The sequence below is a fragment of the Saimiri boliviensis genome, chromosome 12 (assembly GCF_048565385.1).
Source record: "Saimiri boliviensis isolate mSaiBol1 chromosome 12, mSaiBol1.pri, whole genome shotgun sequence".
Taxonomy (NCBI): Eukaryota; Metazoa; Chordata; class Mammalia; order Primates; family Cebidae; genus Saimiri; species Saimiri boliviensis.
The window spans coordinates 12,158,653-12,186,523 of record NC_133460.1 but is presented as its reverse complement, the minus strand read 5'-3'; the positions used below and the strand labels follow the sequence as shown (position 1 = coordinate 12,186,523).

The 27,871-nt window shown below is 53.3% G+C and overlaps 1 protein-coding gene across 2 annotated transcripts in view; it reads left to right on the top strand.

Moving 5' to 3' along the window:
* The window catches only part of SBK1 (SH3 domain binding kinase 1), a 70,355-nt gene that overhangs the window by 21,523 nt on the left and 20,961 nt on the right, over positions 1–27,871 (top strand). The window contains exon 1 of one of the 2 annotated variants that reach the window (XM_039478433.2): positions 15,879–16,783. The exons of the other annotated variant lie outside the window; for it this stretch is intronic. The gene's annotated coding sequence lies outside the window, so the exon portion shown is untranslated. Of the gene's footprint in view, positions 1–15,878; positions 16,784–27,871 lie in introns of those variants that run through there. 2 annotated transcript variants of the gene reach the window in all.

The window sequence follows — 27,871 nt, the reverse complement described above, 5'->3', positions numbered from 1 at the left end:
AGTTTTTTGTATTTTTAGTAGAGACGGGGTTTCACCATGTTGACCAGGATGGTCTCGATCTCTTGACCTCGTGATCCACCCGCCTCAGCCTCCTAAAGTGCTGGGATGACAGGCTTGAGCCACCACGCCCAGCCGGTTTGAAATTCTTAATAATTTCATCTTTGGATTTGTAAGTGGGGTCTGCTGGGCCAGTGGAGTGTGTCCAGGACTGCAGCCTCCACCTCATACCACGCATGATCAGACCCTGACCACTCCTGTAGAAAGATTCTCAGCCAACCACTCCCCCTGACAACAGTCACTACTGCTGCCCTTTGTCCCCAGCCAGGGGTCTGGGTGAGGGCAGGGTTGGTGTCAGGTGTGCATCAAGGTGGCCCCAGGCACCTGTGAGGTCTTCATGTGCCCCACTAACTTTCCTGTGCCCAAGGGAGCATGACATTAAAAAGGAAATAAGGCCAAGGATGATGGCTCACACCTGTAATCCCAACACTTTGGGAGGCCAAGGTGGGGAGATCACTTGAGGTCAGGAGTTCAAGACCAGCCTGACCAACATGGTGAAACCCTGTCTCTACTAAAAATACAGAAATTAGCCAGGTGTGGTGGTACGCACCTGTAATCCCAGCTACTCAGGAAGCTGAGGCAGGAGAATTGCTTGAATGCAGGAGGTAGAGGTTGCAGTGAGCCGAGATGGAGCCATTGCATTCCAGCCTGGGCGACAGAGTGAGACTCCATCTCAAAAAAAAAAAAAAGGAAATAAAACACACCACTACACAGTCAAGCACAGTGGCTCATGCCTGTGGTCCCAGCACTTTGGGAAGCTGAGGTGGGAGGATCGTTTGAGCCTCAAAGTTCGAGGCTGCAGTGAGGTATGACGGTGCCACTGCACTCCAGCCAGAGTAAGGCCTGGCCTCTAAACAGCCAACAGAGCAAGATCTGGTCTCTAAAAAACCAATCTCCACCCCGCCCCCCCAAAAAAACCCACTATCATAGACAGGGAGAGAGAGAGACGGGAGAAAGGAAAAAGCTTTTGCTTCTGCTTTCGGAATAAGAGGCCCCTCGTTTAGATTTCTGTCGTGGCCACAGGGTCAAGTTCTTACACCTGGAAAATTGCTAGTGCTCCATCATGGGAGTGTGGTTATTTAGGAGCCTGTGATTAGAGAGAAACGGGGCAAGCAAGACAAGCCTGGGAGCCCAGGGGACGAGTGGTGGCCTTCGAGGTGACTGATGCCAGGCCTGGAGACCGCAGTCCCCTGCCCTCCCCAGGGCCCTGCCTCCAGGGTCTGCACTGAGGGTAGTGGGCTGGGGATGAGCCCCTTCCTCCCTGGACCTCAGTTGTCCCACTGTGCACGGGGAGCCAGCTGGCCTCCAGCAGGGACAGCGGGCGAGGACATCTGTGTGAACTGAAGCACAGGGGGACATGTAGGGAGCAGCGATGGTCCCTGACCTGCCAGAGATTGCCATGGCCTCAGGCAGTCTTCCTGCCTTGGGCTCTCAAAATGCTGGGATTATAGGCATGAGCCACCATGCCCAGCCCAGGACTCCATTTTTACCTCCATCCCTTTAGATGGCCAAAGGGGATCCAGCTTTAACCCCATAAGGATGGCTGACAAGGGATGGGGCATCAGTGGTGACTTCAGGCCCAGGTGTCAATATCCTCTATGGACCTACTGTGAGGCCCTGACCTTAACTTCATTTTTATTTTATTTCTGATTTTTTTTTTTTTTTTTTTTTTGAGACAGGATCTCACTCTGTCGCCCAGGCTGGAGTGCAATGGCACAATCTCGGCTCACTGCAACCTCCGCTTCCCAGGTTCAAGTCATTCTCCTGCCTCAGCCTCCCAAGTAACTGGGACTACACCCAGCTAATTTTTGTATTTGTGGTAGAGACAGGGTTTTGCCATGTTGCCCAGGCTGGTCTCGAACTCCTGACCTCAAGCGATCCGCCTGCCTCGGCCTCCCAAAGTGCTGGGATTACAAGCGTGACCCACTGTGCCGAACCCCTGACTACAACTTCAAACCAGACTTGTGAGGTAGCTACAGGTCTTGGTAGTGACCTCAGTAGCCTCAGACCCCAGTGGTGACCTTGGTGGCCTCAGACCTTGGTGGTGTCCTCAGACAGACAGACCCTGGTGACCCCAGGGAGGCACCTGGCATCTCATTCCCCCTCCCTCACTCCTGGCTGAGCCTCCGTCTCTCCCCAGCCACTAGGATTTGAGCCATCCCTCTGGATCCACTTAATTAGCCAAGCTCATTAACTCCCACAAGACTTCTCCGCCCCTCCTAATTAACTGACATAATTAGGGCTTGCAGGCCCCGCTCCTCCCAACCCCCTCCTGCTCCTCCGGGCCCGGCTCAGCCAAGCCTCCCTCAGCCTGGGAATGGAGCCAGGTGTGGTCTGGGCCCCTCTAGCACCCAGGCCTCCACCCTGTGTCCCTCCCAGAGTCCCGAGTCCCGGAGCACCACCTTTCCCAGGCAGCAATTCAGAGGCAGGAGTGGAAATGGGGACGGGAGGTGGATGGAGAGCAGGATGGAATCAGGATAAAATGGAATCGGGTGGGAGGAGGAGGTGAGGCTGGCAGTTGACGGGCGGGCTGGGTGGCCGAGTGGTTAGGGCCTGGCCTCAGGAGCCCTCGTGGGTTCCAGTCCCAGCGAAGGTGTGCACTTCCGCAAACGTCTCAGCCTCTCTGTGTTCCTGATAGATGATGCTAGCGTCCACACCGCTGGGGTGGTGGAGAGGTTTAAATGAGTTCATTTGTGTAAAAGGCTTAGAACTCAGCCTGGCACAAATCTGTGCTTGTTAAATAAGTGGGTGAACATGAACAGAGGCCCCCTGAGGGTGAGGAGCTGGAGGAGAAAAGGTAACAGCCAGGGGGGCACCCCAGGCAGGCTTGGTGGGGGGGCGGGAGTTGCCACAAATGGACCGGGCTGGGAAGAGCCCTGGCCTGGGAGAAGTTAAAGGGGTAAGAAGTGGGCTGGAAGAACTCAGGCCTCAGTATCCTGTTCCTCCTCCAGGGGGTGGAAGAAGCTAGCCTTGTTGGTTCATTACTTATGCCCTCTGTGCCTCAGTTTCCTCATCTGGGGGATGGCCCTAGCCTTGTGAAAGTACCTGGCATATCCCAGATGCCTGATCAAAATCCAGACTCATCTCTGAGATGGGAGGTGACCCAAAAAAGCATTCGGAGGAAGGTGACCTTCACCTCCCCTGGGACCCAAGCAAGGAATGTTCACTGTGCAGGCAGCAGGCCGGATGCAGGTTAGACACCAGGCGGGACTTACCAGAGTTAAGGGGTGCAAGATCTCAGGGGAAAGGAGGAAGAGGTGTCTAAGCTTCTGGGTGGGCTCTGGGGAGAGATGAAGGGACACTCATACTGAGGGGAAGGGGAGAAGGGGCCTGAGCACCGGCCGGCTCTCAGCTAGCTCAACTCCTGATCAGCCCTCAGATCTCGGTGACCATGCCTTCCTCTGGGAAGCCCCTGACCTTTGTCTCTCCTTGGTACCCGGGTCTTGGTAGGAATTTTACATTTACTGACATGATTACTGCAGTGTCTCCCTCACTGGGCTGGGAGCTCCTAAAGGTGAGGACTGAGCTTTTAGTCCACCTTTTTCTTTCTTTCTTTCTTTTTTTTTTTTTTTTTTAAGAGTGTTTCCCTCCTGTTGCCCAAACTGGAGTGCAAGGACACGATCTCAGCTCACTGCAACCTCTGCCTCCCAGGTTCAAGCGATTCTCCTGCCTCAGCCTCAGCCTCAGCCTCCCAAGTAGGGGCGTGTGCCACTATGCCTGGCTAATTTTTTATATTTGTAGTAGAAATGGGGTTTCACCATGTTGGCCAGGCTGGTCTTGAACTCTTGACCTTAGGTGATCTGCCCGCCTCTGCCTCCCAAAGTTCTGGGATTACAGGCGTGACTACTGCACCCAGCCGAGCCAACCCTTTTATCCCGTGGTCTTCACCTTAAAGGTGCCGGGGGAACAAGTGTGAATGAATGAGTGAAGGAGGGAGGGAGGAAGGAAGGAAGGAAGGCAGGCAGGCAGGCAAGCATGCCTTGGCCCAGAGGTTCCTAGAGCAGCCCGGGCACCTACGAACCCACCCAGCTCTTCACATGGCCCCAAGAACAACCATTCTTTGAGGGCAGGCGCTGGACTCTGAGGGCCCAAACCCCTGATCTGGAGCAGGCCGAGCTTCCTCTGAGAATCCCCAGCACACCCGGGAGTGCTGAGGAAATATAGTGACATTGTGGGACAGAAGAGATGGTATTTAATTACTCCCGCATTTTTAAGCGCTTTTTTCCTTTTCTTTTTGTAATTTTAGATTCAGGGGCTACACGTGCAGGTTTGCTACACAGGTGTATTGCGTGGCACAAGTTTGTGCTTCTATCGACCCCATCACCCAAATAGTGAACATAGTACCTAATAGGTACTATGTTCTACTAATAGGTAGTTTAAACACTTTAGAGGCTGGGCAAGTGGCTCACGCCTGTAATTCCAGCACGTGTGAGACTGAGGCGGGCAGGTCACTTGAGGTCACTGAGTTCGAGACCAGCCTGGCCAACATGGTGAAACCCTATCTCTACGGTTTTTTGTTTGTTTGTTTTTTGTTTTTTTAGACAGAATTTCACTCTCTTTCACCCAGGTTGGAGTTAAGTAGCACAATCTCAGCTCAGTGCAACCTCCACCCACCCCTGGGTTCAAGCGATTCTCCTGCCTCAGCCCCCCAAGTAGCTGGCACCTACCACCATGCCCAACTAATTTTTGTATTTTTAGTAGAGACGCAGTTTGGCCATGTTGGCCAGGCTGGTCTCGAACTCCTGACCTCAGGTGATTCTTCCACCTTAACCTCCCAAAGTGCTGGGATTACAGGCAGGAGCCACCACCTGCTTGGGAAGCTGAGGCATGAGAATCACTCGAACTTGGAAGATAGAGGTTGCAGGTCAAGGTTATTATGCCACTGCCCTCTAGCCTTGGCGACAGAGCAAGCTTCTGTCTAAACAAAAACAAAAACAAACAAACAAAAAAAACTTTAGAAGCCCACATTTACACATAATGTAAAGAATTTGGGGTTGTAAGTGACAGAGACCCAAGTTCAACTGGCTTAAGCACAGCAAGGACTTGATTGGGTCATGTAACCGAAAAGTTCAAGATTTCAGGCATGGCTAGATCAAGGGGATCAAATGATGACAAGGATTCTCTGTTTACCTTCCTTGGCTCTTCGGTCTGCTGTGTTGGCCTCCTGCTCTAAGCGGTTCCCCCTGCTCATGGCAACTCCAGGCTTACATCCTTTTCAGCACTGTAGAAAGACAGCTTCTATCCTACTGGCCTGGCTCGGGGAACAGACCAATCTCCAAAATGATCGCTAAGGCCGTGGGGATGTTAGACACTGATCAAAGGGGGCTGGGTCCCAAGTCCCTCCCTAGAGTCCAACAGGTGAATGCCACCATCAGAACCCCTAATGGGTAGGGAAGGATGTATCAGAGAATGTGGGTTCCCAGAGGAAACTGGGGTTCTGTTACCAGGTGGAGGTCAGATGCTATGTAACAGAGGAATACGTGGGCATCACGGCAGACCCAGCCAGGCACCGTTCTGAGTGCTAGAAATTGGTGGCAGACACGCCAGCGCCCTCATCTCTTTTCCCCGGGGCCTTCTCTTGCCCAAGCCCGCTCTGCTGGCATCCAGAGCACTGCCTCCCCTTCTCCCCGCTGCCCCGGCAGCTCTCCCGAATGACTGACAGGTGGAGTATCAATACCCCAGCTCCTTTGCCTTTGGATGCAGTAACCCTGAGCAGTGTGTTGTATCCTGTCTCTGTGAGTTCCCCGGTGGGGTTCACCTCCAGTTGCCCAGGGTGGTGACTGAGTTGGTAAATACACCGCTTGTCACTGTCTTCCTGTCTCGCCCCTCCCCCCATCCCCCACCACCCCGGTCATCACTACTCACTCCACTATCTGTGATCACCGACCAAACAAACTACTTGTTCTAGAATCTGTTTCTGAGAAACCCAAACTAGGACATCATTAAAGCCAGCCCCCTAGGGATGTGTTCCAGACAGCGCTTGTTTCCTGCCAAATATCTACAGTTCCTAGGGCTGGCTTTGGCGACCCATGCCTGTGAAGGAGCTGGGGCCCAGCCAGCTCTGAGAATCCTGTCTCCGTTCTGGAAATTCCAGGGGACGCCCCTGCTCCCCCAGCACACACCCCCATGGGCATGGGCAGGGTCGGGACCCATCAGACTCTTGCTGCACAGCTTCCAGGGGCAATGGCCTCATTGCAGCCCTAACAAGCCCAGCACCCAGAGCCATCGTGAGCAGGAGATCAGGGTGGCGAGGATCAGGGGGCCAAACTTGCTGCCTAAGCCTAGCGCTTCTCAGAGTGTGAGAGAGGAGGGCATTTCCGAGTGTCCTCAGGCCAGGCTTTAGAAAACACAAATGGGCCGGGCACAGTGGTTCATGCCTGTAATCCCAGCACTTCCGGAGGCCACGGCGGGTGGATCAGTTGAGGTCAGGAGTTCGAGAAAACAGAATCACATCGTGGAAAGGTTCTTTTTCCTTCTTCTTTTTCTCTTCCTTGTTTTTAAGACCCCATTTTAAAACACTTCCATGGAATAGTTTTTAATTATTTTGGAAAAAGTGAAAGAATTTACACAAAACTGCAGACTATGCATACCCGCGGCTATCATAGAAACAATGTCAACATTTCATCACATTTGTGTCCGATTTTTTTTCTTTTTAGAGATGGGGTCTCGCTTTGTCGCCCAGGCTGGAGTGCAGTGCCACGGTCATAGCTCACTGCAGCCCCGACTTCACGAGCCTCAGTAATCCTGCCTCAGCCTACCGAGTAGCTGGAACTACAGGTGTGTGCCACCATATCTGGCTACATTTTGTATTTTTTGTAGAGACAGAGGTCTTACCATGTTGGCCAGGCTAATCTGGAACTCCTGGCCTCAAGTAATTCTCCTCCTCAGCCTCCCAAAGTACTGGGATTATAGGTGTGAGCCACTGCACCTGGCCCTGGTGTCAGATTTTCTTTTTTTTTTTTTTTTTTGAGACGGAGTTTCGCTCTTGTTACCCAGGCTGGAGTGCAATGGCGCGATCTCGGCTCACTGCAACCTCCGCCTCCTGCGTTCAGGCAATTCTCCTGCCTCAGCCTCCTGAGTAGCTGGGATTACAGGCACGTGCCACCATGCCTAGCTAATTTTTTGTATTTTTAGTAGAGACGGGGTTTCACCATGTTGACCAGGATGGTCTCGATCTCTCGACCTCGTGATCCACCCGCCTCGGCCTCCCAAAGTGCTGGGATTACAGGCTTGAGCCACCGCGCCCGGCCGGTGTCAGATATTTTTAACTTTAAAAAAGACAAAGCAGCCGGGCGCAGTGGCTCACGCCTATAATCCCAGCACTTTGGGAGGCCGAGGCAGACAGATCACAAGGTCAGGAGTTCAAGACCAGACTCGCCAACACGGTGAAACCCCATCTCTACTAGAAAATACAAAAATTAGCTGGGCATGGTGGCTTGTGCCTGTAATCCCAGCTATTTGGGAGCCTGAGGTAGGAGAATTGCTTGAACCGGGACCCAGGAGTTGGATATTGCAATGAGCCAAGATCATGCCACTGCATTCTAGCCTGGGCTACAGAGCAAGACTTCATCTCAAAAAAAAAAGAGAGAGAAAGCATGGCAGATAAAGATGAATTCCTATTATACTCGCCCACCATCCCCAGAGACAACCACTCTCATGATTTTAGGGTTGTTCTTCTCATTACTTTTATTTTCTGTAGAGACAGCACCCCACTGTCGCCCAGGCTGGCGTCAAGCGGATCCTCCTGTCTCAGCCTTCCAAAGTGTTGGCGAGAACCGCCTCATGCGGACCTACAGCTGTTCTTCTCACATGGAATTGGCACACTTTCAGCTGCAAAAAAGCCAGAATTCCCAACTCAAAGTGGCTCCAAGTTCAAGTGGCTCAGCAGCTCCGCGATGTCCCAAAGAAGCAAGTTCTTTCCCTGGGCACCGTCACACTGTGTTTCCCTTTGTCAGTGGCTTCCTGCTGGCCGTGGCCACAGAGTTGCATTTCGGAGTGGCAGTGGAGAGCTCATCAGTGCTCGCGCTGGGACACTGTTTCTCACTGCAGAACGTACACTCCAAAAAGGGAAGGAGAGATTCCAGGATCTATCATCACCTCCAGTGCTGCGCGTCCCGGGCGCCTGTGCCATCTTCCATCCGATCCATCTCGAGTTCCGGCGGACCTCTTGGTTTTCCTATCAGCAATAATTTGGCCTGTGTCTTCCAGTGGTCTTGGGGAGGGGTTCGCCTCTACAAAGCACCATTGTGCCTGGCACAGTGGCTCACACTTGGAGTCCCAGCTACTCAGGAGGCTGAGGCGGGAGGATCTCTTGAGCTCAGGAGTTCAAAACCAACCTGGGAAACATAGCGAGACCCCTTCTTAAAAAAAAAAAAAAAAAAAAAAAAATCACAGGCCAATTGCAGTGGCTCATGCCTGTAATCCCAGCCCTTTGGGAGGTGAAGGCTGGTGGATCACCTGAGGTCAGGATTTTGAGACCACCCTGGCCAACATGGTGAAACCCTATCTCTTCTAAAAATACGAAAATTATCCGGGCATGATGGCACATGTCTGTAATCCCAGCTAGTCGGGAGGCTGAGGCAGAAGAATTGCTTGAACTCGGGAAATGGAGGTTGCAATGAGCCAAGATTGCACCACTGCACTCCAGCCTGGGCGACAGGGCGAGACTCCATCTGGAAAAAAAATAATAAAGAAAACCCATAAATGCTGACCAACAAGCCAGGAATGCCTTTTCCCTCTCATGACCGGAGACACGAGGAATCAAGAGCATCGCAGGACATGCTGGGGAAATCCCCAAATGCCATCAGTTTCCCAAAGCATGGAGTCTGTCAGTATGACCAGCGGGACTCTGGCTCACACCTGTAATCCCAACACTTTGGGAGTCTCAGGAGGGAGGATCGCTTAAGCCCAGGAGTTCAAGACCAGCCTGGGCAACATAGCAAGACCCTGTCTCTATTTTAAAAAAATTAAATATAGGCCGGGCGCGGTGGCTCAAGCCTGTAATCCCAGCACTTTGGGAAGCCGAGGCAGGTGGATCACGAGGTCAAGAGATCGAGACCATCCTGGTCAACATGGTGAAACCCCGTCTCTACTAAAAATACAAAAAATTAGCTGGGCATGGTGGCGGATGCCTGTAATCCCAGCTACTCAGGAGGCTGAGGCAGGAGAATTGCCTGAACCCAGGAGGCGGAGGTTGCGGTGAGCCGAGATCGCGCCATTGCACTCCAGCCTGGGTAACAAGAGCGAAACTCCGTCTCAAAAAAAAAAAAAAATTAAATATATGGCCAATACTATTAATAGATGACTTTCAGTGCAGCTAGTAGAGCTACCCAAACTCATACAGTTTAAAATGTTACAATGTATAGATTCTAGAGAACAGGAAAAGACTCTTGAAGTTCTTTCCCTGTTTCCTCCCAAAGCAGCAGAAGCTTCTGACACATCAGTGACTATAAAATGCAGCCTAGGCCGGGCGCGGTGGCTCAAGCCTGTAATCCCAGCACTTTGGGAGGCCGAGGCGGGTGGATCACAAGGTCAAGAGATCGAGACCAACCTTGGTCAACAAGGTGAAACCCCGTCTCTACTAAAAATACAAAAATTAGCTGGGCATGGTGGTGCATGCCTGTAATCCCAGCTACTCAGGAGGCTGAGACAGGAGAATTGCCTGAACCCAGGAGGCGGAGGTTGCGGTGAGCCGAGATCGCGCCATTGCACTCCAGCCTGGGTAACAAGAGCGAAACTCTGTCTCAAAAAAAAAAAAAAAAAAAAAAAAATGCAGCCTAAGGAAGGGGCATAATCATCAAAAGTCCCTGGGGTCCTTGGACTCAAGTGTCTCCTTGCACAGGGAGCGACTAACTGCCGAGGAGGACAAAGAGGTGTCATCATCGAAGAGGCTGTGGGCTCTGAGCAGAGGAAATCTGAATGGAGATCCCTATTTTCCTGTGTTTCTTCTGTGTTGCTAAGAAAACCGCGGCCAGGCAGGACACAGTGGCTCACGCCTGTAATCCCAACATTGTGGGAGGCTGAGACAGGAGAACTACTTGAGAGTTCGAGGCTGCAGTGAGTTATGATTGTGCCACTGCACTCCAGCCTGGACCGCAGAGCGAGACCCTGTCTCAAAAATAAAATTAGGCCAGGCACAGTGGCTCATGCCTGTAATACCAGCACTTTGTGAGGCTGGGGCCAGCGGATCACCTGAGGTCAGGAGTTCAAGACCAGCCTGGTCAACATGGCAAAACCCTGTCTCTTATTAGCTGGGCGTGGTGGCAGGCACCCATAGTCCTAGCTGCTCAGGAGGCTGAGGCAGGAGAACTGCTTGAAGCTGGGAGGCAAAGGTTGCAGTGAGCTGAGATTGTACCATTGCACTCCAGCCTGGGGGACAAGAGTGAGACTCCTTGAACCCCACCTCCCAAAAAAAAGAGTGAGACTCCATCTCAAAATAAATACAAATTAAATTAAATTAAATTAGAAAAGAAGAGAGACCGGGCACAGTGGCTCACGCCTGTCATCCCACCACTTTGGGAGGCCAAGGTGGGCAGATCACGAGGTCAGGAGTTTGAGACCAGCCTGTCCAACATGGTGAAACTCCGTCTCTACTATTAAAAAAAAATTAGCTGGGTATGGTGGTGGGTGCCTGTAGTCCTACCTACTTGGGAGGCTGAGGCAGGAGAATCGCTTGAACCCGGGAGGCAGAGGTTGCAGTAAGCGGAGATTGTGCCATTGCACTTCAGCCTGGGTGACAGAGCAAGACTGAATCGCAAAAAGAAAATAAAAGAAAATCATGGACAAGTTTTATCTTTTTTTTTTTTTTTTTTTTTTTGAGACGGAGTTTCGCTCTTGTTACCCAGGCTGGAGTGCAATGGCACGAACTCGGCTCACCACAACCTCCGCCTCCTGGGTTCAGGCAATTCTCCTGCCTCAGCCTCCTGAGTAGCTGGGATTACAGGCACGCGCCACCATGCCCAGCTAATTTTTAGTATTTTTAGTAGAGACGGGGTTTCACCATGTTGACTAGGATGGTCTCAATCTCTTGACCTCGTGATCCACCCGCCTCGGCCTCCCAAAGTGCTGGGATTACAGGCTTGAGCCACTGCGCCCGGCCCCAAGTTTTATCTTTATGTTCTGCTATCCATCAAGACCCTCTCTGGAGAGGTGGCCCCTTTGAGCTGGCAGGAATGGCTTATCCCTAGGTGTCAAGGACAAAGGACTGCAGCATTACAGGCTGGCACTTTTTTTTCGAGCAAGTTTCACTTCATCACTCAGACTGGAGTGCAATGTTGCAATCTTGGCTCATTGCAACCTCTGCCTCTCCAGTTCAAGCGATTCTTGCACCTCAGCTTCCCAAGTAGCCGGGATTACAGGTTTCCGCCACCATGCCCAGCTAATTTTTGTATTTTTAGTAGAGATGGAGTTTCACCATGTTAGCCCAGGCTGGTCTTGAACTCCTGACCTCAGGTGATCCACCCACCTTGGCCTCCCAAAGTCACCACTTCTGTTTGTCTCTTCAGATGTGTTGTGTTGGTTCCAAAGCAGGCAAGGTGGGCCAGGTGTGCAAACGATTTATTGAGGAAAACCCTTGGGAGGGAACAGGAGGGAGGGAAGAAGAGGAGGCTGGGAAGATCATCAGACCATCCTCGACCTAACGCGTGGAAGAGAGAGACAGAAGGAAGGACGATGGGATAGGAAGAGTCTTGGACTGAAGTGCCGTGAGAAAGTTTCTACAAAGTCAAAGGGGAGTCCTTGATCCCAAGCTGCCCATTCGAGGAGTCCTGTGTCTCCACAAGCAGATACGCCTTCATTCTTTGGCTGGGATCGGCTCGTGGGAAGCAACCCGGAGCCTCCTCTGTGAACCACAGATGGATTTCACAGCTGCTGCCCTTGGTCAATGACTTTTCCTGAAGTCAGAGGTCTGAGTGGCACATTTTCAGGGCTGCCACATTCATTCCTTGCACTGCTCAGCTCTACCATGGATCCTGTGAGCCTCTTTCTACGGGAAAACTTTGAAGAGAGAGATTAGTAAAACACGCTAGAGGCCCCGCCCACTTGCTGCAATTATCCAGAGGCCATAACCAGCACTGGTTCTTTCTTTCTTCACTATCCATTCTAAATTATCCACAGCTGCGTGGATCACGATGTCAAGAGTTCGAGACCAGCCTAGCCAATATGGTGAAACCCCATCTCTACTAAAAATACACAAATCGGCTGAGCATGGTGGTGCGCGCCTGTGGTCCCAGCTGCTCTGGAGGCTGAGGCAGGAGAATCACTTGAACCCAGGAGGCAGAGGTTATAGTGAGCTGCGATAGCACCACTGCATTCCAGCCTGGGCAACATAGACTCCATCTCAAAAAAAAAAAGTAAAATAAAATTATTCACACTCTCCACTGTCAGCTTGGCAGGTCTTGATGGGTTACCTGGTGATGTGACCCAACCCTTCAGTCCTGAGGGACCTAAATTATTGGTTATTGTAACCAGTGGATCACTAGAATCCCACATATTCCTCCTTGTTCTCCCGCTGTAAAAGCAGGCCTGCCCTCTTTGCTGACCAGGGTCAGTTAGTCCAGGTATGATGGTGCCTTCTCTTCCCACCTGCTGGTCACATAACACATGAAGTCTAAAGTTTCCTGGCAGTGGCCATAGCTTAAATTTAATGGGTTCCATGCTGTGTCCCCTGGCTAGAGTGTACCCTCTTTGGGGACCAGGACTTCCCACCCTGTAGAGCCAGGAGGGAGTCGGGACAGGGACTTGATTACCTACAATGCATCCTGGCAAACCTTTACTAACTGCACTTCGGGTAATTAAAGCCCCAGATGAGGAATCGGGGCAGGTTCTGCAGAAGGTGGCCCTGAACTGGGCAACCCTTGATAACTGTGACTAGGGGCACTGCAAGGCTTGCTTCGACGACTCCCCTCACTAGATCTCTTTCCTCCTCTGTAAAAAGAGGAAAGTGCTCTCTAAGTGCTAATGTCCTGAAACTCAGCTTTTAGACACAGGAAGATGTGTGCTTCCTGCTTTCTCCCTCTCCAGCCCCCTCTTCTGCATACCCAATAACTTAAATCCCTCTATTAGGTTATTTACGGCACTATGGCCTTGGAGAGGATTAGAATAAAGTTAGGGTGAAATCTGAAACTCCTCCATATTGGCAGGACAGGGAGTGTGGGAGAGGAAGGGAAGATGCAGAGGAGTTCTCTTAGAAGAGAACTTGTTTGGAAAACAAGGAAGAAGGGAAAGTTCTTCTAGACGGAGGAAACCTGTCTAGAGGACAAAGCATGAGGATATCAAAAGCAGATGTCAGGCTGGATTTGGTGGCTCATGCCTGTAATCCCAGCACTTTGGGAGGCTGAGGCCAGCCCTGAGGTCAGGAGTTCAAGATCCACTTGGCCAACATGGCGAAACCCCATCTCTCCTAAAAATACAAAAACTAGCTGGGTGTGATGGTGCGTGCCTATAATCTCAGTTACTCGGGAGGCCGAGGCAGGAGAATCACTTGAACCCAGGAGGCAGAGGCTATGGTGATCTGAGATGGCACCATTGCACTCCAGCCTGGGCATTAAGAGCCAAACTCCATCTCAAAAAACAACAACAAAAAAAAAAAAAAAAAAGAAAGAAAGAAAAAGAAAAGAAAAGAAAAAGAAAAGAAAAGAGAGGGCAGACGTCAGGGCTGGAGCAGGGGCTCACATCTGCAATCCCAGCACTTTGGGAGGCTGAGGTGGGTGGAAGGCTTGAGCTCAGGAGTTGGAGACCAGCCTGAGCAATACGGTAAAACCCCATCTCTACAAAAAATACAAAAATTAGCTGAGTATGTTGGTGCACACCTGTAGTCCTAGTTACTTAGGAGGCTGAGGCAGGAGGATCACTTGATGCCAGGAGGTCAAGGTTATAGTGAGCCATGATGACACCACTGCACTCCAACCTTGGTGACAAAGTGAGACCTTGTCTCAAAAAAAAAAAAAAAAAAAGAGAGAGGCAGATGTCCTAGAATAGTGTGGCTGAGGTCAAGGCTGAATGGAGAAGAGAGGTCCTCTGTAGGGGAATGGAGAGCAGGTGCTAAAGTTTAAGGGCTTTGAACGCCAGGATCAGGTTAGACTTTACCCTGATGGTACACAGGAAGTCCACAGCAGTTTTATGTAAGACAGCAACCGAACCCCATTTGTATTTACAGAGCTGATGATCCCAAAGGACTTAGATTCTTGAACGCCCGACCTCAGGTGATCCACCCACCTTGGCCTCCAAAGCGCTTGGATTACAGGCATGAGCCACCCACCACGCCTGGCCAGGACTTAGATTCTAGAAAAAAGACAACTGCCAGGCGTGGTGGCTCACACCTGTAATCCCAGCACTTGCGGAGGTGGAGATGGGTGGATCACCTCATGTCAGGAGTTTGAGACCATCCTGGCCAACATGGTGAAACCCTGTCTCTACTAAAAATACAAAAATTAGCTGGGTATGGTGGCATACGCCGGTAGTCCCAGCTACTCAGGAGGCTGAGCCAGGAGAATCACTTGAACCCGGGAGGCAGAGGTTGCAGCAATCCAAGATGGAGCCATTGCACTCCAGCCTGGGCAGTAGAGCGAGACTCCGTCTTTAAAAAAAAAAGAAGAAAGAAAGAAAGAAAGAAAGAGAAAGAAAGAAAGAAAGAGAAAAACAATCTAGACAGAGGCAGGAAGTAAACAAGTTAGGAACCGAAACAGTATTTTCAATGGTAGGGCTGCCAACCTATGGCCTGGGGACCAGATTTGTCTCCAAAGTGTGTTTCATTTGGCCCATTCAGTATTTCCGAATTTGGGGAATTCGTTTCAAACATTTAAAAGTTGGAAGATTTCATGTTAGGATATGGATTTCCTGCTTCTCTTTGAATATCATCCACCCACGCGCAGCCCACGACATCTCCAGTTCCCCTCTTCTCCACCCTCCCTATCACTTTACACGCGACCCCAGTGGCTCAGGTCTGTGCCTGTAGGAACTTGAGTTCGCAATTCCTGGCTCCAAAAGCTCTGGAAATAGTAGGAGTGGTTGAAAGGATTACGCTAGGTTGAGAAAACAGCCTGATCAAAAACTTGGAAGAAACAGAGAAGACGTCCTATTTGGGGGCTTTCTCACTAGGGAAAGAGTGAGCTGCAGGGAGGAGAAAGAATAGGACCTGGCAGGACGGGCTGTCCCGGTCTCATCTCTGTCCTCATCCACCCACTTCACCCAGGCCACCAATTTCCGGTTATCAAAGAGACAATGCAACATCCTTTACACCTGCTGCTACCTCTGCCTAGAATCTCCTTTCTTCCTTTCTATCTGGCGAGCAGTTCCTCCCAGCTGCACTCCTGGACCAGTCACTGCCTATTTGCAGCAGGGATCGCAAAGGCGACCTCAGTTGGATAGGGTACCCCCCGCCACCACCAAGTTTATGACCTCTTCCCTAAGAAGACTGTGGGTTCTCTGAGGTCTCGCTGGAAATAGGATGCATGGATGGATGGATGCGCAGGCAGGCAGGCGGAGAAACAGACGGACGCATGGATGAGTGAATGCATATCCGAATGCAGAACCTGGACTTGTTTTCCCTCCTTGAAACAGACACAGGCTCCGCCCCACAAGCACAGACCGGGACAGTCTGGGGCAGTCTGGTCCCGCAGGGGCCAGGAAGCTGGACCAGGTGACCCTCTCAGACTCCCTCGAGCCCTCTGTAACCTCGTTCTCGCCCCCTCGTGGGCTCTGACCTAGAAAAGGCGGGGGGCGGGGGGCAGGTGGGAGCCAGCTCGGGAGCCACCGGCGCTAGGACCCAGCGCGGCCGGAAGGGGGTTGGGGCGCCGCGCCGGGAGAATCTGCGCCCCGCGGCGCGCGGCGGGTGAGCGCGAGGGCGCGAGGGCGCGCGCCGAGCGGGGCGGACAAAGGGGCGGGCGGCGGCGCGCGAGCCGGAGGGCGGAGCCGCGGGCCGGGCGGGCAGGTGCGCGCGGGCTGGAGGGCGGAGCCGCGATGCCGCGATGGAGCGCAGCCCGGGCGGGCGCCGGGGCCGGGGCCCGAGCACCAGGCGGAGCGCGAGCCGGAGCCGCAGCCGGAGCCCGGGCCAGGCCGGGGGCCGGGAGCGCAGGGCCGGGCTGCTCGTAGCGGCGGCGACCGAGCCCCCCAGCGGCTGAGGGGCTTCTTCCCAGCGGCCGCCAGTGGCCGGGACCCAGCAAGCCCCGGTAGCCGAGGAGCGCGGGGAGCCCCCCTCCACATCCAGGATCCAGCGAACCTCGGGAAAGAGGGGGCCCTCCTGGATCCGACACGGAGCGACTGCCCTTCGGGGAAAGCGGAGACTTCCTCGGTATTTAGAAGACAGCGAGCCCCCTACGGCATCGCGAGGACTCCCCCTCCTCAGTCTGGGCCCCCCCAAGACCTAGAACGCAGTGCCCCCCAGGCCGATTGCGGAAACCCCCTCCCAATATCCGGTCATTACAACTCCACACCTCAAGACAAGAAGACCCAGCTCTGAACGCCCCTAGATCAGGGGATCCCAATCCCCCCAACTCCGGTACACAGAAATCCCAAATCTAGGCAGCCGGAGACAGCAAGAGACACCCTCACCAGCAGGAAGCCTCGGGGACGCCCCCCAAAGCTCCAGGACTGGGGCAACTGAGCCGCTGGCGGCACCGCACGCACCCCGGTTCATGGTGGTGGCGCCCTGAGCCCCCGGGGCCGGGCGAACGAAGACCGCGACGGCGCCCAGGCCCCCTGCCGCGGCGTCCCCGCGGCCCCAGCCCAGGTAAGCAGGGCCCAGGTGTGGGGCGGCAGGTGAGTGGCCACCGAGGTCCCCGTAGCCCTGCAGGTGGGGAAGGAAGTATCGGGTTGCGCGCTCCCCGCTCCCCAGCGTCGCCATGGAGCCGAGGCTGAAGGACGTCTCTTTGTGTCTCGCTTGGAGGAGCCGCCCCCTCCTCTTCTCCCTTCCCCCACCCCACTCCCTAGCCTCGAGACTTGGTCGCAGCTCCCCAGCCCCACGGGGGAGTGGTGGTGGAGCCCCTTATGCCATGGAGAGGTGGGAAGAGGGCGGAGAGTCCCCCCCAAAAGCTGCGAGCCTGGAGGTTGGACCCCAGGTCCTTGGAGTGTGTATACCCCTCCCCCATGGCCAAGCTGAGCTTCTAATGAAGTCTACCCCCCAAGGGGAAAATTTGGGGGTGCCTACAGGTGAGGGGGGCCGCCTTATGTGGCCCTGGGTGATCGCTGGGGTTTTGGGTGTGTGTCTTTGTCTGTGAGAGCGCAGGGAAGGGGTGTGTTTGAGAGAATGAATGGGAATCTCATCTTCCCTGTGGCTCCGCTGCCCGACCCCAGGCCTCACTGGGGTCCTCACCTAGATCATACTTAGTACTCCCTGTGGGACAAGGAGGGAGTAAGCATCCCCCAAAGTGAGGTGCTAGTTTCTGGAGAGGAGAGGTAGTCTAGATGAAGAAGCCATTTCAGGTCAGGGCACCGTTATGTCCCCATTTGTCCCAGGGACAGCAAAGCCAAGTCCTTCCCTTCCCCTCCTAACCTGGAAAACACCCAGATTAAACCTAGGGTTGGCTCCATGTGTCTCAGACAACCAAGGGCCAATTCCAGGGTCTCACTGTGGCTTTCCAGGTGGTATACACGGCCATACCCCAGCCTGGCCTGGCAGACATTGTACCCTGAAATCCTGAATCAGAGATTCTGCGAAGGGGCTGGACTGCATGGAAGGAACACACTCTGGGCTGCCAGGGATTCCCCCAGTCTCTTCTCTCTGAGCCTTCTGCCGGCAAGCAGTGATGCTGGACCCATTTGATAGGTGCACAAACTGAGGCTCAGTAAGGCGAGACCCAGGGTACAGCTGGCCCTGCCAGTAGTTCCTTCATTTATTCATTCAACAAATCTTTCACCAGTGTCTGTGATGGACCACACACTGGAGTCAGGGTCGTTTTCCCCACTTCCCATCTCCTTTCCTGAAGTCTCCTGATCATCAGACCCCTGGGCATGTCCTATGGGGCTGATGAGGTGGACCTGGCCAGGTCCAGCTGACCGATTCTTGACCCCACATCTGAAGTACCTGATCCCTGCCCTGTTGCAGCCTTGGGAGGGCTGAGCCTGAGTGGCTGACTCCTCATCTCCCTCCTTCCCAGCACCAAGTGTCTCCACCCCCGCCTGCTGCTGGCACTGACCCAAGGGCGAGAATGTGACCAGCAGAAGAGGGTGGGGGGGGGCGCTTGGTGCGGGCAGACCTCTGGCAGCCCCTCCTGCCAATTTCAGGACAGTTGAGGCAGCTACCTTCAGCACAGACTGCAGGGGAACCAGATGCCCTGAAGACTGGGTGACCTTGGGCAAGCATGTGGCACTTCCCAGCGATAATGACAGAGAATGAGCCTCTCTGCAGCTGGAAAGGCAGATGAAGATCACAGTTGGGCAGGAGAAACATCCAGGTTTGCTGTACCCATTACCAAAAAAGTTCATTTCCCCTCACTGGGGGTTCCCAGAAGCCCAGGGCTTTGTCACACCTCCCACAGGCAAGGCAGTGGAACCAGAGGTTGAAGAGCAGCACTTTGAGTCACTGTGACCAGGGAAAACCGTGATGAGCCCAGAGGAGGATAAGGAGCAAGACATCCCCTCCTCACTAACCTGCAGTAGCTCCCCATTGAGTTTAGAATCAAGTTGCGGAGTCCAGACAATCATAGCTCCTGCAGCCTGGCCCGAAACCACCTCTCCTAACCCGTCTCCTCCGTGTCCTCTAATTGTCTCCCTCCATCACGTGCTCTTCCCCTGACCTGAAAAGCCCCACTCTAGGATGGCTCTGGAGCAGTTTTCTGCCTCCACCTCCCTTTTTGAGCTGACCTGAGCTGGCACGTAGTAGAGAGCTGAATTTGATTGGTTGGTGGCTTGGTGGCTTGGAGGTAGTGGCGTGTGTCTACATGTGCAGCGAGAGTTTGTCTCCACATCTAGACTCAGCTCCAGGAGACAGGAAGCAGGTCTGTCTTGTCCACACTGCATCAGCATTGTCTAATTCGGAGCCCAGCATATGGTAGGGCACGTGCTGTAAAACACAGCCCATAGACAATTTTTGTTGGTCTAGTGTATTTTACATGTTTGCCTTTGTTGTGAGTGCTAAAAAAAGGGGAGGGTATTTCACGTACAAACGCTGATTTTTGGATCTTCTTGAAAAATCAGATGATGTGGCAACCCCAGGCTACAGAGGGAGAATGACCCCCTTCTTCAGACAGGGCCCATGCCTTCTGGTCCACCCCCAGGCAGCCCATTCACTCCCTCAGGTCACCTCCTGGCCCCCGATGCTGGCATCTGGGTTTGAACTCTTGTAGCCCAGGCTGGAGTACAATGGCGAGATCTTGGCTCACTGCAACCTCTGCCCGCTAGGTTCAAGCGATTCTCCTGACTCAGCCTCCCAAGTAGCTGAGATTACAGGTCACCGTACCCTGCAAATTTTTGTATTTTTAGTAGGAAGGGGGTTTCACCATGTTAGCCAGGCTGGTCTCGAACTCCTGAATCAGGTGATCCACCTGCCTGGGCCTCCCAAAGTGCTGGGATTATAGGTGTGAGCCACCACACCAGCCCGAAAAATCTTTGTTCGGTGTGCAACCTGCATCTGTATGCATTCCATACTCATGGGTGTTCCCTCCCACCCGCATGATCAAGTTAGAACATGCACAGAGCGGGGTCCATCCAGGGTCTTAAGGGTTACATGATGAAGTGAGCCTGAACTTCTCCAGCCGGGTTCCACTTTCCATTCTTGACCCCGTCTTGCACCCTGACCCTTGAACTAGTGACATCCAGCAACCAAAAACCTGTTTTCTCTGTCCCACTTGTCCCATATTTCCCAGTGACCGCAAACCTGAGTCCTTCCCTTCCCCTCCTGACCTGGTTCTAGGCGCAAGTCTTGCTCAGGACTCTTGGGGCAGGGCTGCTGTCCAGGGTTCCATTCACTCCTCTGTCCAGAAAGGAATTGGATGAAAGCTTCTTGCAGTTGTAAGTTTCTTCCTTCTAACTTTCTGGACTAAGTCCAAGCCAGTCTAAGTTTTGGTCTGGCAGGAGAGCTGGGGGCCTAGATATAGGAGTTCTCAAAAATCTGGGCTGGGTGCAGTGGCTCACTTTGGGAGGCCAAAGCAGGAGGATCATTTGCAGTCAGGAGTTCGAGACCAGCCTGGCCAACATGGTGACACCCCATCTCTCCTAAACATACAAAACAATTAGCCAGGCACGGTGGCATATGCCTGTACTCCCAGCTACTAGGGAGGCTGAGGCAGTAGACTTGCTTGAACCCGGGAGATGGAGGTTGCACTGAGCCGAGATTGTGCCACTGCACTCCAGCCTGGGTGACAAAGTGAGACTCCATCTCAAAAAAAAAAAAAAAAAAGAAAGGAAAGGAAAAAAGAAATCAACATTTTCTTTTTTTTTTTTTTTTTTTTTGAGACGGAGTTTCGCTCATGTTACCCAGGCTGGAGTGCAATGGCACAATCTCGGCTCACCGCAACCTCCGCCTCCTGGGCTCAGGCAATTCTCCTGCCTCAGCCTCCTGAGTAGCTGGGATTACAGGCACGCACCACCATGCCCAGCTAATTTTTTGTATTTTTAGTAGAGACGGGGTTTCACCATGTTGACCAGGATGGTCTCGATCTCTCGACCTCGTGATCCACCCGCCTCGGCCTCCCAAAGTGCTGAGATGACAGGCTTGAGCCACCGCGCCTGGCTGAAATCGACATTTTCTAAACAGAAATGAAACTGATGGGCATTGTGGAGTGGCTGGGCCAGGGGCCAACGGCAGGCCTTTGCCACTGGGCGTGACTCTAGAAGGGAGTGCACCCTCTTCCTGGACACAGGTCTCCAGCAGCCTGAGGTCAAAGGAGATGGCAGAGTACCATGTGGAGAGCTCAGGCTCTGAACTCTGCTTGGGCTTGTACCTCACTGAGCTGCTGTGTGACCTTTAGCAAGGCACTTACCCTCTCTGGGCCTCAACACCCTTGTCTATAAAACAGGGATAATACCATCTTGTAGGAACATCAGGGGTATTAAGCAGGCTAAAGAATGAAAGGGACCTAGGACAGGGTACCCCATATCAAAAGTGCTCACTAACTATTGGCCCCGATTAAATGGCGCATCGGCAGGTGGTGACTGAGCCTCTGCAGTTATGCTTCCTTGGGAGCTGGGCTAGGGAGGCAGAGGCTTCTGGTTCTGTCGCTGAGAAAGGGAAGGGGTCTTTGGGAGGCAGTAGCCCGTTGTGCCATGGAGCTTGGCCCTGCCCCGGGTGGGGGTGAGGGTGGAGGCCCTTCTGAGCCTCTCCTAGCATCCTGCCTGAGGGCCGGAACATGGGGGCCGTGGGCTGGCCATGGTTCTGTGGTTAAAGCCCTCTTCCTTCCCAGCCTCTGCTTTCTTCATGAGTGACCTGCGGTGCCTTCTGCTGGAGAGTTTCCTAGAGTCTTTCTGCCCCAGGAGGATGGGCCCCAGGCCAAAGTCTTCCCCAAAGCACTCCGCCCTTCTCCCCCTATCCTGTTCCCCCTTTCAGGTCTCAGGAAGTGGTAGCCACTAGGCCTGGAAGTCCCCTCTCCTTCCCAGCCACCCTTCCTTCGCCCCACCATTGCTTGGCCACACCTGGAGAGAGGACAGGTCCACCTCAGCCCCACCTTGGGAAATCACGTAACCTCAGGGTTGGAAAGGAAGCAGTGGAACATCTCTCAGTGTCACGTGCTCAGTGCTGGACAGCGTTTTCTCATTTCGCCCTGAGGACAGGACCACATTAACCCCAGAGCCAGGATTCCCCACCCACCACCCCGGCTCTGAGGTCCCCCAAAGGTTTATGTGAAGCCAGCATCTGAGTGCCTGAGTTCGAAGCCCACCTCCACCATTTTCTGGCCGCATGACCTTGGGCAGGTCAGTTACCTCCTGGGCCTCAGTTTCCTCTGACGTAGAATAGAGATAATAGCTGCCACTTGTGAGGATTGTGTGGCTCTGTTACAGGTGAAACGCTTGAGCGGGGCCTGCTGCTTAAGCGTTGGCTCTGTCCTGCCCTGCTGGGGTATGCAAATGAGCCGGTCCAGGCCTGGAACCCACGGTGACCTCCCACTGCACCAGCACTCCTTCCCCGTGGCTTCAGGGGACCACCGAAGGGGCTGAGGCTGTTCCAACTGGAAGATAGGGCAGGGGTGGGGCTGAAGGGGACCGTCCTCCTCTTCCTCCTGATCTGGGCTGAGAGAGGCTGCACATGCTGGGCCCCCACTGCCTCCAGGGCAGCTTTTCTGGGTCTGCTAGGGTGCCCCACCGTCGCAGGAAGGGACTTAACCTACCTGTGAGTATAAGGCTTGTGACTTTCTGAGCCAGGGCTTGAGGCCTTGCAGGGAGGAGACTTTTCCACCTTGGGAGCTCAGGTGCCTGCCAGCCCTGACCCTAAGTCTCCAGGAGGCACAATGGGGCCTGCAGTTAACACAGCCAAGTGATAAAAAGCACAATCCCTAGACCCAGCTGTGTGACCTTGGACAAGGTGCTTAATCTCTTTATGCCCCGGGTCCCTCATCTATAAAAAAGGGGGATGATATTAGTACCTGCCTCTTAGGGTCATTGTGAGGAATAAGAGAGTGAGTGTAAAGTGCCGTGAGTGGCACCCTGTACCACTGAGGGCTTGCTCTTCATGTGAGTCCTCTAAGCCCCGAGCAGAAAGGGAAAGTTAGCCCCATCTTTACAGATGGGAAAACTGGAGGTATATGGGTGAAGGTGTTTTCTCAAGGTTCTGTAGCTGGGATTTAGGGAAGAGTCTGCCTCCATTGATACCATTCAACACGTGGTCCACAAGCCAAGGTCAGACAAATGGACCCAATGGAACCTCGCCCAGGCTCCAGGGCTAGACTTCCTGCCCGCGCTTCTGCTCACGCAGGGCCAGGGCAGTGAGAGCTGTGCCAGGGAGGAATCTGTAGCTCTGCCCCAGGCCTTCCCCAGAAGCCTCCAAGCCCCCCACCCCCTCCTCAGCCCTACTCCAAGGGCAACGTGGGACGCGGCCACAGCTGGCCTCAGAGTCTCCAAGTCTGGCCAGGTCGGGTTCATGCTGTCACTCTTCGCCTCCCCAGGCCTGACATGAGGGTTGGCTTCAGGAAGGGTTTGTTCAGTGCATCCCACTGGGGTTTGGAGGGCATCGCCCTTGGCGTGGAAGCCGGGTCCCTGCCATGGCTTCGGAGGCCCCAGATGACAATGGCCATCCTTTCTCAGCTCTGCTCTCATCTCCTGCCTTTCATTTCCCTATCCCTGTGCACACAGCAGGTCCCACCCCTGGGACTCCACACGGTGCCCTCTGCCAGGATAGCCCACCTGCCACAGCGCCGATGTGCGTGTAGCCTTCTCCGTGGGCTGGCCTCCCACCCACTATTCCCTTGCCTCTTTGCCTGTTCTGCTGTTCCTTGAGGACTTCTCACTGTCTGACACACATCTCCTGCTCATCTTTGTCACTGTGTGCCTCCAAAGTAGAATATAAGCTCTTTGAGGGCAGGACTGTTTGTTTGGTTCATGAATGTATTCCAGATTCAAAAATAGTACCAAGCACATAGTAGGTGCTCAACAAATACTTACTGAATATTTTGGAGCCAGATAGATACTCTCTATGTGACTTCTTAGCTCTGTGACACAGGACACATCACTTAAGCCTCCTGTCTTTTTTTTCTTCTTCTTTTTCTTTTTTGAGATGAGATCTTACTCTGTTACCCAGGCTGGAGTGCAGTGGTGCCATCACAGCTCAGGGAAGTTTTGACCTTAGAGGCTCAAGTGATCCCCCTGCTTCGGCCTCCTGACTGGAGTGTGCCATTATGCCCTGCTCATTTTTTTTATTTTTTGTAGAAATGGGGCCTCGCTGTGTTGGCCAGACTCGTCTTGTATTCCTAGGCTCAAGCCATCTGCCCACATTAGCCTCCCAAAGTGCCGGCATTGCAGGTGTGAGCCACTGTGCCTGGCCAAACTTCCTATCTCAGAGTCTCAGTTTCCTGAGCTGTAAAGGATGTAAGGGGAATAATAATAGCTTCTCCTGAGATTGTCGTGAGGTTGAAATGAGTCAATATATATACAGTGCTTATACTTTCAGTGGCTCATAAATGTTGGCTATTACTAATAATACCCTAACCCGCACCATTATTTTATTATCTCACTTTACTGAGGATGGGGAAATGGGGCCACAGAGACAGTAAGTGGCAGATCCAAAGCTTCCAGGCTAGAAAAGGTGGCGAATGCCTGAACCAGGACCGCAGGCTCCTAGGCTGGGCTGCGGCTTCGGTCCCATCCCCCTGTAGGAGCTCAGGGAGGGGAAGGAGGTGAAGGCTGCAGCTGGAGAAGGGCCCATCTCTTCTGGGGCCTCTGCTCACCCAGCCATCCCTCCGGAGACCACCACTTGTCCATCGGTAGACATTCAGCCCAGTCCCCTTGCCTGTCAGCCAGTGGTGGGCACCCACCATGCCCAGCAGCCTCCACTCCTGTTGATACCCCTGAGTGTTGGGCCACTCACCTCACCCAGGCAGCAGGCTGGGAAGACCTCCCCAGCTCATACCTCATCCTGTACCCCTGGGGGCTGCCCCAGGCTCCGTGCCCTCAAGTAGCCAGGAGGATAAGACCCAGGGCACCCGCCTCCCACAGTGCCTTGCTGGGGAGGGCAGGAGAGGCTGGAGAGCCTGTTCCAACTCTGGGCACCAGCTGCAGGCAGGCAGCGTCACAGGCTATTAATAGCCACCAAAGATGTGCCCCGAGAAGGGGCGGACTGTGCACCAGCCGGGAGGGGAGGCTGAGGCAGAGGCTGGAGCCAGACAGGAGCTCAGCCCTAGGAACCCCAGGCTGCCCCTGCTGGGGAGGGCAGTGTGAGGAAGAAGGTCCAAGTGTCTGCAGCTTGATCTCGGGAAAGTCTGGACTCTTCCTCCCAAGCTCCTCATGGGGCGTGGAGGAGCAGGGTCAGGTGATCCCTACAGTCCCTTCTGGCTTGAGCGGGTTCCGGGGTGAGATTCAGCAGAGCCAAATGCCCTCCATCTACAGAACAGAAAAGCAAGGCACAGTGAGAGGACGGCCTTCCCCAGGCTCACCTGGAGAGTCAACGACAGAACCAAGGTCCAGGACCGTCTGACCAGCAACTTTTTTTTTTTTAATTTTTTAAAAATGTTTTATGTTTTATTTTATTTTATTTTATTTATTCTTTTTTTAAGACGGGGTTTCACCATGTTGGTCAGGCTGGTCTTGAACTCCCGACCTCAGGAGATCCACCCGCCTTGGCCTCCAAAGTGCTTGAAATACAGGCGTGAGCCACCACGCCCGGCGACCAGCAACTTCTTACTGACTCCCGCTTTGAGCCCCAGCCTTTTAAATGAGCATGCTCAGCCCCATTTTGCTGATGGGCAAACTGAGGCTTAGGCAGGTGGCACAAACTGCCCAAGGTCACACAGCTAAGAAAGGATGAAGCCAGGATTTATACCCCAAAGGGAAAACAAAGGGGATTTGAGAATATTCTCCTCCTCCTTCTCCTCTTCCTCCTCCTCCTCCTCCTCTTCCTCCTCCTCCTCCTCCTCCTCCTCTTCCTCCTCCTCCTCCTCCTCCTCCTCTTCCTCCTCCTCCTTCTCCTCCTCATCCTCCTCCTCCTCCTTCTCCTCTTCCTCCTCCTCCTCCTCCTCTTCCTTCTCCTTCTCCTCCTTCTCCTCTTCCTTCTCCTTCTCCTCTTCCTCCTCCTCCTCCTCCTCCTCCTCTTCCTCCTCCTCCTCCTCCTCCTCTTCCTCCTCCTCCTCCTCCTCCTCCTCTTCCTCCTCCTCCTTCTCTTCCTCATCCTCCTCCTCTTCCCTGTGAGCCAAAATAGAACACTTGCTGGGGTCTGTATTTGTGTTGAGGGCCAAGGGGAGGGAGATGCCTTATCTAGAGGCTTGTGGGCTCCCAGGAGCCCTGTCCCTGCTGCTGTGTATGGAAGTATGCATGTGCCGCATGGGACATTTCTCAAGGGAGAGGGTCCTGAGACTCATAGTGCCACTTGAAGGCAGAACTACTAACTTAGCTCATTTCACCCACTGGACAACTGGAGAGAAGGAAGGGCCGGCCAGGGCTCTCTGGGACCAACAGCAGAGGCCGGAATCTTTCCAGTCATCTCCCTAGCCTGGCTTGGGTGCCCCTACCCTCTGGCAGAGAAAAGGAAAGTCTATGAGTGAACAGATTTCTTTCTTTTTTCTTTTTTCTTTTTCTTTTCTTTTCTTTTCTTTTATGTTTTTTGAGACGGAGTTTCGCTCTTGTTACCCAGGCTGGAGTGCAATGGCGCGATCTCGGCTCACCGCAACTTCCGCCTCCTGGGTTCAGGCAATTCTCCTGCCTCAGCCTCCTGAGTAGCTGGGATCCCAGGCACGCGCCACCATGCCCAGCTAATGAGTGAACAGATTTCTGCACTGGAGTAAACAAATCCGAAGGTCGGGGACATTCTTCAGGGAAGGTGTTACAAGGCAGAGAGCCAGGCTGGTACACCTACCCTGGGACATAGAGGGAGGGCTCCGCTTTGGGCAGGGTGTGAAGGGGGCTCCCAGATGCCCCCACCTTCCTGAGCATGGGCTGCCCTACTGTGGGAATTCAGGGGCCAGTTGTTCTCTGCTGGCTCTTCTCTGGAGGGCCAGGCAGGTGGGCAGGCAGGTGCAACCCTCCCTGGCAATTCCTCTGGCATTGTCTGGTCCCCTGGTTCCTTTTACTCCCTAGACCCAACCGGATTGTACCTAGTAGGAAGTTTCATGTCTACCCTACCTCTTTTACCCAGTTCCTGCCGTGTTTCCAGAGGTTCATTCATTCATTCAACAAATATTTACTAAGTGCCTTCTATACGCCAGTCACATGTTAGCTGCTGGGGGATACAGCAGTGAACAAGACCAGAGAGCAAAATTCTTGTCTTCCAGCTGCTTAAGTTCTAGTGAGGAAAAGAGACAGTCATAATAGATATCAGAAGTCAGTACATTATATAATAAATGAGAAAGTGATACATCCTACCAGGAAAAAAATAGAGCAGGGGATGGGGGGCCGGGAGTGCAGTAGGGCAACCCTGGTTGAGAAGGTGTCATCTGAACAGAATTTGCAGGAAACGAGCTATGCTGTGGCTGTCTAGGGGAAGATCTGTCCAGGCAGAGGGACTTGTCCCCAGACAGGGGGCTGGTGTGTTCAGGGAACAGTAGGGGGACCAGCGTGTTGAGCAGAGGGAGGGAGGAGATGGGCCAGAGGGTAAATGGAGAGCCATGGTCAGGACTATGGAACACGCTGAGAGCCCGTAGAGGCTGCTGAGCCTGGGAGTAAGGGGATGCTCCCTGGCGGCTGTGTCAAGAATGGGCTTGGAGGCAGGAACCAGTTAGGAGGTTACTGTGGCAGCTGGGAGGGGACCGATAATGGACAGGTGGGAGTGAGTGGAGAGTGACCAGAGTGGGTGCTGAGGTGGCTAAGCACCTTGCTAGTGTCTAGTGTTGATTCTAGAGTTATTTTGTACCAATACAAACCAATGAGAAATCTGTTCTTACCATTTCTTTTCTCTTTTTCTTCTTCTTCTTTTCTTTTTTTTTTTTTAAGACAGGGTCTTGCTCTGTTACCCAGACTGGAGTGCCATGGTGCAATCATAGCTCACTGCAGCCTCGAACTCCTGGGTTCAATAAATCCTTCCACTTCAGTCTCCTGAGTAGCTGGAAATACAGACACACGCCACCACTCTTGCATGCTCTTCAAAAAATTTTGTAGAGACGGGATTCTACCATGTTGCCCAGTCTGGTCTCGAACTCCTTGGCTCAAGTGATCCTCCCATGTTGGCCTCCCAAAGTGCTGGGATTACAGGCATGAGCTACCACACCCAATCTTTCCCCCATAGCAAGGTAGCATATTAACTTCC